At 45.2% G+C, this 17,532-nt stretch overlaps 1 non-coding gene across 1 annotated transcript; it reads left to right on the top strand.

Annotated features, from left to right (window-relative positions):
* The first annotated feature begins 994 nt into the window (after positions 1-994).
* TRNAG-UCC lies at positions 995-1,067 on the top strand. The gene has a single exon. It is a non-coding gene; the product is annotated as a tRNA-Gly (tRNA).
* Positions 1,068-17,532: the final 16,465 nt, after the last annotated feature.

Here is a 17,532-nt window from a genome sequence, read left to right as displayed (position 1 = left end):
AGGTACATAGAGTGGTCAAATGCATAGACAGAAAGTATGGTGGTAGTTGCCAGGGGCTAGAGCAGTGGGGGCTGGGAGTTAGAGGCCGGTGGGCATAGAGCTTCACTTTGGGAAGATGGTAGAGTTCTGGAGATGGATGCTAATGGCAGCCGTACAACAATGTGAATATACTTAACGCCACTGGAACTGAAAATTGTTAAAAAGGTGAGTTTTCTGTTCTTTAAATTTTACCACGGGGAAAAAAAACAAGGTCAGCCAATTTAATCCCCCAGTTTCATGTGTGAAGAAGGTAAGACAAAAGATTACTGTGAATGACAAAGAAGGTGGCTTAGCTCAGTTAATAGGCATAGCTGGCTGGTGATGGAACCCTGAGATCTAACTCCCAAGTCCGAGGTCTGACCTCAGAATTCTGATGCTATGCTGGTCTCGAACCGTGCACAGATGCAAGCTCGTGTAGTGAAGAGAGGAAAGGAAGTCTAGAGTCCAGCTATAATTCTGCCATTGTGGACTGTGACACGTTAGATGAACCCTTGACTTTGCTGGGAGAATCCCCTTCTCGGTAGAATATAGAGACTGATGACATTCTTATCAGCAAAGTGAAGAGAATGTCTTCCAAAATATTTTGCTGGAGATACTGGTTTCAAGAGATATCTGTGAGCGTGGACAGGGAATATGGTTTTGTAGTCAATATTTGGGAAATTCTGCAGACTGAATCTCTCTCTTGGATAGTCACACAGTACATTAGCATGTTTAAGACTCTGGAAAGTTCTGTAGTAAAGAAATCTGTTCTTTTTTTTCTTTACTCAGCAATTTTACTTGGGGCTCCCAAAGCAGATGATGAGACAAAGATTTGAGTACAGGTAGTTGATTTGGGAAGAGAAGGGAAAAAGGAAAGGAAATTGAGAAGCAAATAGGGAAGGGAAGGCATCCTTGAAGGAGGCATTATTAAGCCAGTTGCCACTGGGGGCAACTGGACCTGAATCCCACTGGGCCTTCCCTGGTGGTTCAGTGGTTAGGACTCTGTACTTCCACTGCAGAGGGCCTGGGTTCAATCCCTGGTCAGGGAACTAAGATCCTACATGCCACACATTGCAGCAAAAAAAAAAAAAGAAAGAAACTTATGTGATGCCTGTTCACAGCTAAATTATCATCTAGTCCTAAACATTGACCCTCCTCTTACATGCTACGGAAGGCTGGCCTCCTTCAAAGGCCCATGGAGCGACAGACTCCATCCAGGCTTGGCAGGTAGGAAGTCTCAGAGACAGGCCCTGAGCTCCCATCACTTCATCCCTGGGATGTTTGGGTATCTGTTTCTCAGGCTTTCCTTCCAGAGGTGACCTGAGAAAGCAGGCCATCTCATCTTTCACCACATTCATCCTTTGAAATGGAGAGGTTTCATCTAGGTTCTCAAGTTTGCAGGTTTGATTTTTTTTTTCTTTCCAGTTGTATATGGACCACCTGAATTATTTGCTTGTGTTCACAGAGAGAATTCTTACCTGAGCCTGTGGAAAATCTGAGGTCAGAGATCAGTAACTCAGGGCTAATATCATAGCTGTTGGTACCAAAGAAAAAAACGAAGGACCAATGCTTCATGAAGAAATGTGGTCAGCCCTCCAGACAGATGGACGGTCCCTAATGAAGCATCTGCTGAACAGTCAGTCCATCCAACACCGCTGTCAGCGTCCAGCCTCATGCAAGGCAGCCAGAGCCTCGCTTTGGGTGGAAAAAATTACCCTGGCCTTGGTTCAAGCCTCCTCACTCTCTTTAGCTGACAATTTTAAAAAGAAATCAAGAACCAGAAAGAATTAGAGGTTTGCCGATTTTTTTCCTCACATCTAGAGGCTTTCCTGCTCCTAGGAAACATGAGGTTCATCCTGAAGCTCTTTTTACACCCTGCACAAACATATCAATAATCATCCAATGACACACACACCTCGACTGTATTTACAAAATGTGAATATAAATTATCTGGCAAATCGTATTAATGTAAATACACTTAAGGATGTTTGAGTGAGACAATGAATGGACCTGTTTGTAAATACCAGATGCCAGTGTGCAATCACTTCAGTGGGTTCATCCAAGAGCCTGACACTGTGCTGAGGGGTAAGGAGAGAGTAGATTAGCTTCCTTGGAACTGCTGTTTCTGCAGCAAAAGAGGGTCAGACATCGGACATTTAATACATTTCAACTTCACAAAAAAGTGAATGACACAAACCCTGGGTTCAAGGAGTCAGTGGCTCAGGAGAAAAGATTCAGTTCAGTTCAGTCACTAAGTCGTGTCAGATTCTTTGCGACCCCATGAATTGCAGACACCAGGCCTCCCTGTCTATCACCAACTCCCGGAGTTCACTCAAACTCGTGTCCATCAAGTCGGTGATGCCATCCAGCCATCTCATCCTCTGTTGTCCCCTTCTCCTCCTGCCCCCAATCCCTCCCAACATCAGAGTCTTTTCCAATGAGTCAACTCTTCGCATGAGGTGGCCAAAGTATTGGAGTTTCAGCTTCAGCATCAGTCCCTCTAATGAACACCCAGGACTGATCTCCTTTAGGATGGACTGGTTGGATCTCCTTGCAGTCCAAGGGACTCTCAAGAGTCTTCTCCAACACCACAGTTCAAAAGCATCAATTCTTCGGCACTCAGCCTTCTTCACAGTCCAACTCTCACATCCATACATGACCACAGGAAAAACCATAGCCTTGACTAGATGGACCTTTGTTGGAAAAGTAATATCTCTACTTTTCAATATGCTATCTAGGTTGATCATAACTTTTCTTCCAAGGAGTAAGCGTCTTTTAATTTCATGGCTGCAGTCACCATCTGCAGTGATTTTGGAGCCCCCCAAAATAAAGTCCGACACTGTTTCCACTGTTTCCCCATCTATCTGCCATGAAGTGATGGGACCAGATGCCATGATCTTTGTTTTCTGAATGTTGAGCTTTAAGCCAACTTTTTCAATCTCCTCTTTCACTTTCATCAAGAGGCTTTTTAGTTCCACTTCACTTTCTGCCATAAGGGTGGTGTCATCTGCATATCTGAGGTTACTGATATTTCTCCTGGCAATCTTGATTCCAGCTTGTGCTTCTTCCAGTCCAGCGTTTCTCATGATGCACTCTGCATATAAGTTAAATAAGCAGGGTGACAATATACAACCTTGACGTACTCCTTTCCCTATTTGGAACCAGTCTGTTGTTCCATGTCCAGTTCTAACTGTTGCTTCCTGACCTGCATACAGATTTCTCAAAAGGCAGGTCAGGTGGTCTGATATTCCCGTCTCTTTCAGAATTTCCCACAGTTTATTGTGATCCACACAGTCAAAGGCTTTGGCATAGTCAATAAAGCAGAAATAGATGTTTTTCTGGAACTCCCTTGCTTTTTCCATGATCCAGTGGATGTTGGCAATTTGATCTCTGGTTCCTCTGCCTTTTCTAGAACCAGCTTGAACATCTGGAAGTTCACAGTTCACATACTGCTGAAGCCTGGCTTGGAGAATTTTGAGCATTACTTTACTAGTATGTGAGATGAATGCAATTGTGCGGTAGTTTGAGCGTTCTTTGGCATTGCCTTTCTTTGGGATTGGAATGAAAACTGACCTTTTCCAGTCCTGTGGCCACTGCTGAGTTTTCCAAATTTACTGGCATATTGAGTGTAGCACTTTCACAGCATCATCTTTCAGGATTCGAAATAGCTCACCTGGAATTCCATCACCTCCACTAGCTTTGTTCGTAGTGATGCTTTCTAAGGCCCACTTGACTTCACATTCCAGGATGTCTGGCTCTAGGTGAGTGATCATAGCATCCTGGTTATCTGGGTCATGAAGATCTTTTTGCACAGTTCTTCTGTGTATTCTGGCCACCTCTTCTTAATATCTTCTGCTTCTGTTAGGTCGATACCATTTCTGTCCTTTATCGAGCCCATCTTTGCATGAAATATTCCCTTGGGATCTCTAATTTTCTTGAAGAGATCTCTAGTCTTTCCCATTCTATTGTTTTCCTCTATTTCTATGCAGTGATCACTGAGGAAGGCTTTCTTATCTCTCCTTGCTATTTTTTGGAACTCTGCATTCAGAAGCTTATATCTTTCCTTTTCTCCTTTGCTTTTTGCTTCTCTTCTTTTCACAGCTATTTGTAAGGCCTCCTCAGACAGCCATTTTGCCTTTTGCATTTCTTTTCCATGGGGATGGTCTTGATCCCTGTTAAAAAGCCAAATTTGGGACTTCCCTGGTGGCTCAGTGAATAAGAATTCACCTGCCAATTCTGGGGACACAGATCTGATCCCCAGGAAGATCCCACATGCCTTGGAGCAGCTAAGCCCATGCACCACATCTACTGAGCCCATGGCGTGGCAACTACTGAAGCCCGTGTGCCTAGAGCCCTTGCTCCCCAACAAGAGAGGCCACCGCAGTGAGAAGCCCGCACACTGCAGTGAAGAGTAGCCCCTGCTCGCCGCAACTAGAGAAAGCCTGCACAAAGCAGCGAAGACCCAGCACAGCCAAAAATAAGTAAAATTATTTTTAAAAGAAGTTAAGGACATAAACAAGAAAAAAATGTTTGATATAAGAACTTAGGTACAAGCAGCATGCCAAGGGTCTGGGGAGTTGATGGAGATGCCCTAAGGAAGTAAAATTTTTGCCTTTTTGTAAAAAAAAAATCAACTATTACACAAATATTGAGAAAAGAAAAAGCTTGCCAGTCTTAACCTCCAAAGATGATTCATGTTACCAATAGTTTAGTGCATTCTAGACTTTGCCTATGCTTTTATTCTTTAAGAAAATTTGTTCTTATAGCCCATCTTGTTTTACAGCATGTTTTTCTTTCACTTGACCATACATCTTGAACATTTTTCTCTTCTGTAGCAATCTCATTTTTTTTCCGACTGTGCGTGGTCTTCCATTGTGAGAAGGTGCCGTGACTTATTTCACTCTCCCCTAGGGATGGATGTTTGGGTTGTTCCCACTTCTTGACATTTCCAACAAAGTTGCCGTGAACGCCCTTGAAAGGACGTGTCTTTTTCTGATTCAAAATCCTAAAAGTAGGTTTGCTAGATCAAAAAATACAGACATTTTATGTGTAACTAACATTGTCAGACTAGAGGAAATAAATTTTAAGTTGGCCTTGAGGATCAGAAGAAATAGGGGAATCAGATTTTTCAGACTTAGGTCAGCGTATGAGAAAGGACGTAGAGCTGAAAGATGAAGCAACAAGCCAACTCCTGTGACCTATGATTTAGGGCAGTGGCTGATGAGAACAAAACTGTAGTTTGGGGTTAATTGTATGTGGAAGGACTGGGACCCTACAGCTCCTCACTGGACATTTCCATCCCTGCCTTTTCCTCAAAACTCACACCCACCATCATAGCTCATACCCACTAAGCTGTGATCACTCTGAGGACAGTGGACGTGGAGAGGTGCTAGATGTATGATGGCTAATTTTATTTGTCTGCTTGGCTGAGCTCAGGGATGTCCAGACAGCTGGTAAAAGCATTACTTCTGAGAGTATGTGTCAGTGTTTCCAGAAGAGACTGACATTTGAATTGGTAGACGCATCACCATCTCCAGTGCCAGGGGACATCCTCTAATCCACTGAGGGTTTCAGTAAAACAAAACAAAACAAACAAAAAAAATGGGGAAAGGGAGAATTTGTTGTCTGTACTTGAGCTGAGATATCCATCTTCCACCCTTGGACGTCAGACATTAGCCCTCCTGGTTCATCGGGCATTCAGACTCACACTGGGATTCTCGAATTTGTGGACCTGAACTTAAACCATTGGTTTTCTTGGTTTTCCAGCTTGCACAAAGCAGATTGTAGGACTTTTCAGCCTTCATAATCCCATGAGCCAATTCCTCTAAGTCTCCTATTGCTGTTATTGTTTAGTCACTAAGTTGTGTCCGACTCTTTCACGACCCCATGAACTGAAGCCCACCTGGCTCCTCTGTCCATGGGATTCTCCAGGCAAGAATATCAGAGTGGGTTGCCATTTCCTCCTCCTGAGGATCTTCGCAACCCAGGGATTAAACTTGCATCTCTTCCGCCTCCTGCATTGGCAGGCAGGCTCTTTACCACTGGCCACCTTGGAAGCCCACATTTACCTGTATCTCTATCATGCTGGTTCTGTGCCTCTGGAGAACCCTGTCTGTCACAGGAGATGTAGGCCATGGTGAAGGGTTAATGAGACAGATGGAAGCTTACCTAGCCCCCTTGTTTTGCTTGAGGGCTGTGTAAAGGGTCTTTCCTTAAATGTGAAGGAGGAGAAGGTATTGAGAGAAAAGGGAAAGTCCTTAGAGACAGAGAATTTGAGAGACAAAGTGTAAGTGATGATATGAATGCTTGGGAGCATATGGTCTCTGAGCAGAGGGACTTTGAAGATAGGGTGTGTGCAGAGAGCCCTCTTTACTGTCGAGCCTGAGTCTTGGGTGAAACAAAGACTTCCAGAGGGCACGTGGGCACAGACGGAATGCAGTTCTGTGCTGGCCACTGCTGTGCAAACTCTTTTCTGGAACTAGTCTGCCCAAGTTTGTTTCTGCAGCTAAATACCCTGGAGGTTTTTACTCCCCACCTCTCCTTTCCCAAGCGACCATCTCCCATTTTTAGCTCTTATTTTGTCGTTGTTAACCACTCCCTAAATGTTTGTATTTTCTATGTTGGGGCACGATTTTGTGCAGACGGGAAGTCTTGCAAGATTGCCACAGGGAGAACGAGAAATGGATGTGCTCATAAATGTCAAGAAGCCAGGAGAGGTTTTCTGACATGCTGGGTGTGGTGAAAAATAGCCAGATCAGGCTTTCATTACACTCCGTCTGATCAGTGTATCAGAAGGGATCCTAACACACAATGGGCTGTATTCTGTGATCCATGGGAAGTTGTCAAAAATGATTTTTTAAATGAATTGCTTAAGCTACCTTGTGCCTTGAGAAAAATGACCCTGTATTCAGAAAAATCTCATTTTTTAAAGAGGCAATTTCAGTAGCTAAATATTTGAACGTGGTTAAATATTTATAGATTCACAGCGTTAAATATTCAGGTTCCCTCTGGTAGGCAGATGACTTTTATCCTCCGTCATAGTCTCACAAACTCACGTATCTCTCATTACCTGCTTCCTTAGCTATTCTTGCTAGCCCTTTTGAGTCATCTAATTGCTCCAGCAACCAAGACATTTCTATCAACTCCTGCTCATTAAAAGGCTTGGCTTCCAATGATCCATGCCTCGAGCCAGAATCAAAGCTACAATGAAGTATCACCAATGGCCATCATCAAAAAGTCTACAAACAATAAATGATGGAGAGGGTATGGAGAAAAGGGGACCCTCCTACACTGTTAGTGAGATTGCAAATTGGTGCAGCCACTATGGAGAACAGTACGGAGATTCCTGAAAAAACTGAAAAATAGAACTACAGCAATCCCACTTCTGTCTGGAGAAAACCATAATTTAAAACAGTACACGCACCCCAGTGTTCATTGAAACACTATTTACGGTAGCCAAGACATGGAAGCAACCTAAATGTCCGTCAACACAGGGATGGGAAAAGATGTCATACATACATAGAATGGAATATCACTCAGCCACAAAAAAGTATGAAATAATGCCCCCTGCAGCAACATGGATAGACCTAGAGATTATCATTCTCAGTGAAGTAAGTCAGACAAAGACTAATATCACATGAGATCACTTATATGTGGAATCGATTTTTTTTAATGACTTCCCTAGCAGTCCAGTGGTTAAAACCCTGCGCTTCCACTACAGGGGGGCAAGGATCCATCTCTGTTGGGGACCTAAGATCATGTGTGTTTTATGGCATGGCAACATTTTTTTTATTTTTAATAAAAATAAATGCTATAAATGAACTTATTTGCAAAACAGAAACAGACTCACAGAATTCGAAAACAAGCTTACGGTGACCAAAGGGGTAGAGGGATAAATCAGGAGCTTAGGATTAATATGCACATGCTACTGTATAGAAGATAGATAACCAACAAGGACCTAGTGTGTAGCACAGGGAACTCTACTCAATACTCTGTAAGAACTGTATGGGGGAAAGACTCTGAAAAAGAATGGATATATGTATAACTAACTCACATTGCTCCATGCCTAGACCCAGAGTTAGTTCTGAACTGGAACCTTCCCTTCAGATTTGCCCTTCATCCGCCCCCACTCCCTGCTTCCACCATCACCGTGGCCACCAGCCAGCTCCAGCTCCCTCCCCAGCTCTCTGCTGCTCGTTCCTTCTGAAGCTCCTACACTCCTCTCCATCTGAAAAAGGAATGGACAGGCTGCCCTATGGGCTTGCTTCCTCCCCAGAAGCCAGAAGACATGATTAAGGACTCTGAGCAATGTCAAATAAATCTTGAAGTTTGGGCCAAAAGTAATAGGATTGAGATTTGGCATCAATTTAATCACCTTAGGTGACCATGTGTGACCCCGATGAGTTCCCATGCACTCTTTCATCCTTCTCTTTACTCAGCCTCCCATCTTTTCTTAAAAAAGTTATCTCCCAAAGAGACAGAAGATGAATGGCCACAAGGGTCTGCCCAGCATAGCGACATGTTGAGTCCAAGTCAAGAGGTCCCTGAAACTACCTGCTTCATTCAACCTCCTCTTCCATTCTGCAGGGCTTCCCTGGTGGCTCAGCTGGTAAAGAATCCACCTGCAATGTGGGAGACCTGAGTTGAATCCTTGGGTTGGGAAGATCCCCTGGAGAAGGGAATGGCTACCCACTCCAGTATTCTGGCCTGGAGAATTTCATAGGCTGTATAGTCCATGGGTTCGCAAAGAGTCGGACATGACTGAGTGACTTTCACTTCATTTCACTTCCATTCTGAAAACCCATGTCCTTCCAATAAGTCCCTTTTTTTGTCCAGCTGGGTTGAGCTAGATTTCTGTTCATGCTCCACATGCTATAATAATCCATGAACGTGTGTTCAGTGTAGAAACCTCTATTCTTGGGTGCTGTATTCAGTGTCGTTGTTCAGGTGCTCAGTCGTGTCCGATTCTTTGAAACCCCATGGATTGCAGCACTCCAGGCTTCCCAGAGTCTTCAATATCTTATGATAAACCATAATGGAACAGAATATATATATATATATATATATTTGTATATGTATATATACATACATATATATGTATAACTGAATCTCTTTGCTGTACAGCAGAAAGTAACACAATATTGTAAATCAACATACTCTTTAAAAATTTCTATTCCTTTATAATCACACTGGTAGAAGATCTAAGGGGGCCTCAGTTTTGTTTTCCCACAAAACAGTAAGGTACTCATGAGAGTCGCGATATGCCAGGAATGCAGATGTGAATGGTACTCGCTCGGTGGCGCTAGTGGTAAAGAACCCAGCTGCCAATGCAGGAGACATAGGAGACGTGGGTTCAGTCCCTAGGTCAGGAAGACCCACTAGAGGAGGAAATGACAACCCACTCCAGTACTGTTGCCTGGAGAATCCCATGGACAGAGGAGGCTGGTGGCCTACAGTCCACGAGGTCGCAAAGAGTCAGACACGACTAAATGACTTAGCACGCATGCAGCATGCACCAGAATCCACAGACGTTTTTTGAGGGTCTGGTGAAAGTCAATGCCCTCGTGAGCTTGCTTGCCAAAGAGGACTCTCACTGTGAAACGATATATACAATGAGAGAGGAGCAAAAGATTTGCTATGCTAGTTCAAAACAGGAATGATGGTATCCCACTGTGGGGACAGGAAAGGCTTAGGGAAGGAGAAGCCATATTTAGCCAGGTCCTAAAGATAGCTAGAAGGTTCCAGAAGGTGAAGTGAAGTGAAGTGAAGTGGTCACTCAGTCGTGTCCGACTCTTTGCGACCCCGTGGACTGTAACCTACCGGGTTCCTCCGTCCATGGGATTCTCCAGGCAAGAATACTGGAGCGGGTTGCCATTTCTTCTCCAGGGGATCTTCCCAACCCAGGGATTGAACCCGGGTCTCCCACATCACGAGCAGACGCTTTAACCTCTGAGCCACCAGGGAAGCCCCCCAGAAGGTGAATACCATGAGAAAAAACATTCCAGCCAGAGGACTCGAAGAAGCAATTAAATGCAAGGCAAGCTTCCAAAACAGTGAGTACCCCAGCGGGCTGAAATCTTGGGTGTGTCACTGTGAGCTGCAAAATAAAATGTAGGCAATGGAAGATAGAGTGCAGGGGCCTGCCTTGCATCAGGCCAAGAGTGTTTGCTTCATTTAATAAGCAATTTAATAGACGTCACAGAATGTTTCTGAGCCAGGGAATAACGTGGTCGGAGCCGCACTTAAAGAAGATATGTCGGACAGCATTATAAGGGACGATTTCAAAGGCAGAGAGAAACTAGTAAAAAAGCAGATGCCATCATCTTAGGTGGGAGACAATAAGGGGCTGAACTGGGGTGGCAGAGAGGGGAAGGGATCAAGCAGTGGATGGGAGAGAAACCACAGAGGGCGAAAACCAACAGGATCTGACACCTCTGATTTGGAAACCCTTCACAGATGTGTGGGTCATTTGTATTTGGTGTTACTTAGGGTAGCCAAGTGGAAAAGGCCATGGCACCCCACTCCAGTACTCTTGCCTGGAAAATCCATGGACAGAGGAGCCTGGTAGGCTGCAGTCCATGGGGTCGCTAAGAGTCGGACACGACTGCCTGACTTCACTTTCACTTTTCACTTTCATGCATTGGAGAAGGAAATGGCAACCCACTCCAGTATTCTTGCCTGGAGAATCCCAGGGACGGGAGAGCCTGGTGGGCTGCCATCTATGGGGTCGCACAGAGTCAGACACAACTGAAGTGACTTAGCAGCAGCAGCAGGGTAGCCAAGATCTGCAGACCATCTGTCATTGATGCGAAGAAGAAAGCCAACTTTTATCCCCACTGAAAGCAGGTTGTCAAAAACCAGGGGACCCAAGGCTCACAGGATCGTGCGGCAGGGAGAAGTGGCAGAGGACCTGTCACCTTCTCGGTGCAATGCCTGGGCCACGTTGGACTTTCTGGACCTTCAACACACCCCTAAGTGAAACATCTCCCTAGGTACCAGAGCTATCCCGGTGTTCATGAATCGTCCAGGGGTCCTGTAGGGCTGCGTTGCACTCAGACACAAACCTGCTTCAGAGCCCCGCTTGGGAGCAGATCCAGGGCTCTGGGCAGACAGAATATAAAAGCCTTAGGAGATGGGAAGTAGGGCTGTCTGTATGTTACCCCCTCCCCATCACCCAGCACAGAGCCTGGCATATCATAGGTGCATGGTCAATGGATACAGCAAGGATCCAGGGACCAAATGACTGAAGGATTCCTGAAATGTGCAAGCATCCTATGGAGGCTTCAGCGGCTCCACCAGTAGGGTGGCAGCCCCCTGTCCTCTCTGAAGCTCCCCAGAAAAGCTAAGCTCTCCGTGGCTTCAGCCACACCCCAAGAGGTGGCAGAGGGGGACCCCAACTCTGGGGGAGAGGAGAGGCAGGTGGCGGGTGAGCCTGACAGAGACTCGCATCCAACACTCTACCAACTGGGAAGGTCACAGCACTGTTTCTCTCAGGAGTAGACAGAGGAGCGAAGCACATTAAATAATCATTTTTTAATTTCAGTCGGTAAAGCAATGGGGAATAGCTGTAGCATGAACCATTCTCACAACCAAATAACATTCCAGGCGCCCACCACGGTAACTGCCGCTGTCTCAACACTTGTTTCCTTCCTTCTCATCTCTCTATTGCTTCCAGCCACGATTTGATGAATCTCTGCACCAGAGAAAAACAAAACTTATTAAAATTATGCTGTCAAACTGTTGTAATTTTACTTCGTCTTGCTTTCAGCTGTTCTTAAAAAAAAAGAAAAATGTTCCCTCCTCAACCCTAGAGCTTTAAGCTTAGAAATGACACCTGCCTCAGGTCCTTCTGCTTCTTTCTTGCACAAACAGAAGTGTCTCCTAGATACTGGGGTCTAGGAGGGTCCAGAGGGAGAAAGCTCTTTTTTCCACCATCCTCTGACTCCATGGGGGTTTTTGTTACCATTTGTGTGAGGCATTTTAAGATTGAGAAATTACAGAGGTCAGAATTCTGCCACACACACTCCAAATGTGTGTGTCTCTGTGTGTAAATATATATATATATATATTTATAGAGATGTGTATGGTGGTGGTTTAGTCACTAAGTCATGTCCAACTCTTTTGAACCCATGGACTGTAGCCTGCCAGGCTCTTCTATCCATGGGATTTTCCAGCCAAGAATATTGGCGTGGGTTGCCATCTTCTTCTCCAGGGGATCTTTCCCACCCAGGAATTGAACCCAGGTCTATTGCATTGCAGGCAGATTCTTTATCAACTGAGCCACAAGGGAATCCCTGAAGTGAAAGTGTTAGTCACTCAGTCGTGTCTGACTGTTTGTGACACCATGGACTGTAGCCCACCAGGCTCCAAGCAAGCAAGAATGCTGGAGGGGATAGCCATTCCCTTCTCCAGGGGATCTTCCCAACTCAGGGATCGAACCCAGGTCTCCTGCACTGCAGGCAGATTCTTTACTGTCTGAGCCACCAGGGAGTCAAATAGATGTGTATACCCCAGACAAAATGGGATTCTCAGGTGGCATTAGTGATAAAGAATCCAGCTGCCAATTCAGGAGACACAGGAGACACAAGTTGGATCCCAGGGTCAGAAAGATAGCCTGGAGAGGGAAATGGCAACCCACTCCAGTATTCTTGCCTGGAGAATCCCATGGACTTGGGAGCCTGTGGGCTACAGTCCATAGAGTTGCAAGGAGCTGGACACAACTGAAGCTACTTAGCACATAAGACAAAAGTCCAAAAGCCTTAACCTCTATTGGGTCGTGGCCATGTCAATGACCTTGGTCCTGCAGATGAGCTGAATGGATTCAGTAACAAGCAAAGTGATCCTACTGGATACGGACAATGGAAGGTATGGGGCCTGTCAGTCCCTTGCAGGTAAGAGGGGACCATTATTAAGCTGTGTTGGTGTCCTCCTTGGGGATTATGTGGCCACTGTTGGAGCCTCAAATTTCATGATCGATGAAATTAAAACTACCTACAAGTAGGACCAGTCTCAAGAATGAGCTTGTGAAAGCACCCCTGAGAAATCATAGCAACTGATTCGGGCGAAAGAAACAAAAATTCTGGGGGCCTGCCAAACAGTCCCAGCCAAATTAGTTGGTGAAGCCAAGATAAGGAATCAGCAGTCTGTGATCATGTTCATTTCCACAACTCTTGTGTGTCTGTGTTGTTTGGTTGGATTTGCTTTTCCATGCATTTCCTAATATGATTCCTTTAGGGAAAGTCCAGCTGAATGAGAGGATGAAAGGATGCAGACAGCTGGACCAATCACCAGCAAAGCTGCTTGGAGCAGTGGTACCCGTAGCAGCAGCTCAGCTGGAAGCAGGGTGCGAGGGGAGGAAGGAAAAGTGGACCACGGGGGCTGTGTCCCCGGTGTGCTCCCTCTCACCTTCTTAACTCCCTGAGTCTCTAACCTTCACTGTCTGCACTAAAGCATGCGGTCTGGGGACTGGGGAGAGAGAAGAGCATTCTAGGCATGGGCTTGGTGTTTAGACAGATGGGCTCTGAACAGCCACACTAGACTGAGTCACCTGGGACATGATGCTGAATGTCCCCGAGCCTCGATTTCTTCATTTGTTAAAAAGGAGTAACAGTAGTCATTTCATAGTTGCTGGAACTGTATGAGATAGTAGTATACATAAAAGTTGAGTGGGATTTTATTTCTCAGCCACCCTCTCACCCCACCTCCCCTGAGAAAAACACCCCTACTCTTTCAGAGAACTAATTCGAGGAACTAACAAATCATTAAAGCTAGAGCACTCTCATTTTAAACAACTGGTTTGTTGGTACCTATAAAACAAAAGTCAGATTAACCTAAGAACTTTTTTGAATGAGAAAAGCTGGCTTACCCACTCCAGTGTTCTTGCCTGGAGAATCCCAGGGATGGGGGAGCCTGGTGGGCTTCTGTCTATGGGGTCGCACAGAGTCGGACACAACTGAAGTGACTTAGCAGCAGCAGCAGCAGCATTGAGGCCTTCTCAATGGGCCTTACAGATGCTAATAAGAACAAGTAAGATTATCAACAAAAACTTGAAAAAACAAAAAAGGTCCAACTATTATTTCAAAGAGGCAAAAAATTTTTTTCTTTTAAAAAAAGGAGTTACCGCAGGTGAATTAATAAAAAAATTCTTTGGATGGTTATTTAGAATGGGATAAATAAAATAGACATTTATGTGATTAAAGCAAGATTTGATATTACTGCACTACGTATAGTAGGCTTCCCTGGTGGCTCAGACTGTAAAGAATCTGCCTGCCAATGCAGGAGACCCAGGTTTGATCCTTGGGTCAAAAAGATCCCCTGGAGAAGGGAATGGCAACCCACTCCAGCATTCTTGCCTGGAGAATCCCATGGCCAGAGGAGCCTGGCGGGCTACAGTCCATGGGGTCGCAGAGTCGGGCATGACTGAGCGACTTCACTTTCACTTTCCACACCTTCACCTTGGCATCCACATGGGAGTCGCTACCTTTTCACATGACCTTGACCTCCGTGACTGACCAAGAGGTAATCTCCCTTCTAAATTACGCCAGACACAGTAGAAACACCTTAACCATAGTGATTGATCTAGGGATGGGTGTGTGTCCCCAGCAAATCCCTGGGACTCTTCGCAAGAAACAGGGAATGCACATGTTGAAGTCCCTGGCTTCACCCCACCCTTCCACGGTCTGGCTATATGCTCATTTCAATTTTGTTAGTGTCACATGCAACTAAAAGAATTCTGTATAAGCCAGGAGTGGAGAGTTCAAAGACCCTAAAATGTGCACGGGCTGAGTTAAGGTCAGAACAGTTGTTTTAAGGTATGCAAATTTTTGACATGCCTTCCATCAAGAGGAGAATCTGTCCCCTCCCCCTTGACTCTGAGCCAGGCTTGGTGACTGCCTCCATGAACAGAATATGGTGGGAAAGACAATGTGTGATTTCTAAGGTTAGGAGGAAAAGAACCAAAGGGCTTCTGCCAGTTTCTTTTGGGACACTAGCCCCAGGAGCCTTCAGTGGTCACATAAGAGGTTCGGATTCCCAAGGCTGCCAGGTGGAGCGACCACAAAGAAAGAGAGCTGCCAAAGAGTCCCAGCAGTTCCAGACCCCCAAACCCCTTGTAAGATAAAGATACTTTTGAGAGGACTCCAGCCCCAGCCATTGTCTGAGACAGTCAAGACTGTCTCACTGAGCCCAGTCAACCCCCAAAATCATAAACCAACAACAACAACAAAAGTGATTGTTACTGGTTTAACCACTGGAGATGGTTTGTTGCCTGGCAACACATAAGCAGAACAGCATCGGAAAGGCAGTCAGGATCCCTTCATTTTGTCTTTGGTAGGAATCAGTTAAGCTGTTTGTTCATCGATTGCGTGCCGTGTCTGGGGACTCACTCCGCTGAGACTAAAGCCTTGGGAACTTGGGTAAGTTCAGAAAGATTAAATGTTCATGTTGCCTGTAAATTACAGGAGCAGAAGAAGCTATACACAAAGCTGATGAAAAGGAGTGGACATCACCGATGATGTGGAATTATGGAATGGTGTAGAGTAGTCGGGAACATTTCAAAAGGATGAGGAGATAAACATGTTTGCAGTTCTGCACACAGAGAAGGCAATGGCACCCCACTCCAGTACTCTTGCCTGGAAAATCCCATGGACAGAGGAGCCTGGTGGGCTGCAGTCCATGGGGTCACACAGAGTTGGACACGACTGAAGCGACTTAGCAGCAGCAGCAGCAGTTCTGCACAGGATAATTGCAGTTTTGGAAGTGTCTCAGATGGAGAGAGAGGGGGAGAGAGAGAAAGAGATGGGGGAGGAGAGAGAAAAAGAGAGAGAGGGAAGGAGCGCACACTTGTGTGCGTACATGCCTAGGTACCGAGTAGCCAGGGGTGGACTGGAATGGATCTGTTTTTGTCTTTTCCAGCATTCCTCTCTCCCTCTAAGAACCCTCTCCCTCCTCCCTTAGAAGGATCATCCCTCCTTCGCTCTCAGGTCTGAAGCCACCGTCACCATCTTCTCACAATACCCAGCTCACTATCACCATTGATTGGGAGGTAAAAACCTTATGCACACCAGCCATTGTGGGCCCTTCCCCAGCCTTGTTCACACTCAAACAGGGATAGGAATAGTGGAGTTTGAGGGAGAGATCCCTCCTTTCTAAACTCGCATCTATAAAGATGGAAGGCCAAATCTGACATTTGAAATTGTTCTAGTCTCATGTTGAATGACGTCACTGTGTTGTTCAGTCACTAAGTCGTGTCTGACTCTCTGCAACTCCATGGACTACAGCATGCCCGGCTTCCCTGTCCTTCAGTATCTCCCAGCGTTTGCTCAAACTCATGTCCATTAAGTTGGTGATGCCATTCAGTCATCTCATCCTCTGTCACCCCCTTCTCCAGCCCTCAGCCTTTCCCAGCATCAGGATTTTTTCCAGTGAGTTGGCTCTTCACAACAACTGGCCAAAATAAAGAAAGTATAGTGGCCAAAGTAAAGAAAAAAGAGTTAACGAGAGACTAGGGAAGCCTGCGCGGTACTTCAGTCCCTGCCAATAAATAAAAATTATTTATTGTTATTAGCTAAAAATTACTTACCAAAGCTGTTTGATCCTATCATCTGCAACCGATAGAGTCTTTAATTCAGTCCCAGGAACATAGAAAGCAGCCAATAAGTACTTTTCACACTCAGCTGATTCTCACTGCTGTGCTTCTAGCAAGAAGGGAAGAAGTCAACTGTACATGAAAAAATGGCTCAAAGCCACACTCCACTGGGGCTCTGTGAGCCACCAAGTCGGCTCACCTCATCACTGTACTGGGAGCCCTTAAATTGTAGATCATTTCAAGAAAATTAGAGATGCCAAGGGAACCTTTCATGCAAAGATGGGCACAAAAAAGGACTGAAATGATATGGGCCTAACAGAAGCAGAAAATATTAAGAAGAGGAGGCAAGAACACACCAAGAAACTACACAAAAAAGATCTTAATGACCCAGATAATCACAATGGTGTGATCACTCACCTAGAGCCAGACATCCTGGAATATGAAGTCAAGTGGGCCTTAGAAAGCATTACTATGAACAAAGCTAGTGGAGGTGATGGAATTCCAGGTGAGCTATTTCAAATCCTGAAAGATGATGCTGTGAAAGTGCTGCACTCAATATGCCAGCAAATTTGGAAAACTCAGCAGTGGCCACAGGACTGGAAAAGGTCAGTTTTCATTTCAATCCTAAAGAAAGGCAATGCCAAAGAATGCTCAAACTACTGCACAATTGCATTCATCTCACACGCTAGCAAAGTAATGCTCAAATTTCTCCAAGCTAGATGTTCAAGCTGGATTTAGAAAAGGCAGAGGAACCAGAGATCAAATTGCCAACATCTGTTGGACCATCGAAAAAGCAAGAGAGTTCCAGAAAAACATCATGGCTTCATGGTATCTGGTCCCATCACTTCATGGCAAATAGATGGGGAAACAATGGAAACAGTGACAGACTTTATTTTCTTGGGCTCCAAAATCACTGCATATGTTGACTG

This window comes from Bubalus bubalis, chromosome 13, assembly GCF_019923935.1.
Source record: "Bubalus bubalis isolate 160015118507 breed Murrah chromosome 13, NDDB_SH_1, whole genome shotgun sequence".
NCBI lineage: Eukaryota > Metazoa > Chordata > Mammalia > Artiodactyla > Bovidae > Bubalus > Bubalus bubalis.
The sequence above is the reverse complement of the archived record's forward strand: the minus strand, read 5'-3'. Positions and strand labels throughout refer to the sequence as shown.